The 1948-nt window shown below is 28.6% G+C and overlaps 1 protein-coding gene across 1 annotated transcript in view; it reads left to right on the forward strand.

The window, feature by feature from the left end:
* Positions 1–1948, forward strand: part of LOC108561617 (calpain-C) — a gene marked incomplete in the record, with an annotated part of 21907 nt that overhangs the window by 280 nt on the left and 19679 nt on the right. Inside the window, 1 exon segment of the mRNA XM_017919640.1 lies at positions 1–96.

A 1948-nucleotide genomic window follows, 5' to 3' on the forward strand; every position in this document is an offset into this window, starting at 1 on the left:
AAAATGTTTGTGTCGTAAACATACGAAACGCGCATCTGGGATTATTATTGCCGCTTTCGCATTTGATCTTCAGTCCTCCGGTGGAGGAGAATCGCGGTAAGTCGAAATTTGGGTTTCTCACTTGACCGATCGTTAAATCGCGAACAGTGAAAGTTTTCTCTCCTCTGTTTTTTTTTCATTCGTTTCGTTTTCTTCATCATCATCTTTCGCATTATTCATTATTGTTTCTCTTTAAAACATTACTTCTTTTCTTTTTATTCGGTTGCTTGACTATTATTATTATCAAAGTGTGCGATGCGCCTTCTTCGCGTCCGCTGGAATTCCGCGCACCGGTAATTATATAATTTTAACGGGCAATTTGTGCTCATGCAATATCACTCGCATTGCCGGGCATTAATAATAATAATAATAATTGTTACTCGCAAGCAGCTCGAAGAATAATTATGGATAAGAAGAGGCGCGATTCCATTTCTGGTTTCCCATTCGGATTTTAATAAGAAAATTACGTTTTCAAATGCGACGGATCAAAAGAATTTCCACTAATTGGACTCGAGGATTTCTGTTATTTCCATCTAGCGCTCCAATTAATCTTGCATTATTGATACCAACAAATTAACAGAGCAATTTGTGGATTAATGAGATTTTCTTGTCGATACATTCGATGCGATTAATTACAGTTACGTACTAATATTTATCGAGTGCACTTTATAATGAAATTTATAGAAATGCATCACTGTTAATTATACAAAATCAGTTTTATTTTACGGATAATTTATGCCAATAAATAAAATGCGCAATAACTAGAAGATTTAATGAGATTTTCTTTTCAATATTAATGTCATTAATTACAGTTACGTACTAATTATTTATAAAGCTGAACTTATCAATTAATAATTAGAAAATAAGATATGAATTACATTAATTATACAAAAAAAATATCTGTTATTTATTTAACTTACGAAATAATTTCTATTTTTTTTTAATTCAATATAATTCATATTATTTTATTATTATTGATACTTTCAAACAACAAACAACATGACAAAAACTATTTGGAAAGTTAATGAGATTTCCTTGTCTATATTAATGTCAAAAGTTGTCATATGTCAAAAAAAAACTTGTTTTGCCGTTACGTCTATACATGAGTTATGTAAGATTGAGATTTTTTTTTCAAATGATAATTATGTAAATCTTCATTTACTTATAATTAATAATTGAAAACAAAAAATGGAAAGTTAAGTTAATATTTAAAAGTTCATTCCTAATTATTTGTATTAATCTTCTTTATTTTATCAATGCAAGAAAACTTACTTTATTTATTGTTAAATAAAGACAAATCTGTTATGTAAATTAATGAAGTCAATGTGACTAATTAATAAATTATTTGATTATTCATGGAATTTAGTTAAATTTAACAATGTTAGAAAATTTATAAATCTACTGATTTGAATCGTTTCTGTCGTCGAGGTGAGAAGCTGTCGTCCAATAAGTTAACAAGATTGAGATTAGTATGAGAAATTTAATCTTCATTCAATTTCTACCTTAAAATATACGAAACAGAAAACAAAAACAAAAATTGTAAAGAAAGTGCTTTGGAATGTGTCTGCACGATGAAAGATAACCTGTGTACTTTGCAAATATAATCTTCTTTGGTAAACAACCACAGGGAAAATGTCCCAACTAAAGTTGAAGTGAAGAGAGAAACTTGGAAGATTTCGTAAACGTAAATGTAGTCGCTGTAATTCATACATATATTTACATGTTGTTTACATAATAAGTACAGCTTTTATTTGAAATTCATCGCATCGCGTTCATCGTACAAACAGACTCGACATTCCTGAAAACATAACCAAATAAACATCTGAAAGTAATTGTAAATATAATTAACACGTAATGGGACTTAATTTTTAATTGATTGCATGTAAAATGTGTTGCATAATTTTTAAAT

Source organism: Nicrophorus vespilloides, unplaced genomic scaffold, assembly GCF_001412225.1.
Source record: "Nicrophorus vespilloides isolate i.1.1-1 unplaced genomic scaffold, Nicve_v1.0, whole genome shotgun sequence".
NCBI classification, from domain to species: domain Eukaryota; kingdom Metazoa; phylum Arthropoda; class Insecta; order Coleoptera; family Silphidae; genus Nicrophorus; species Nicrophorus vespilloides.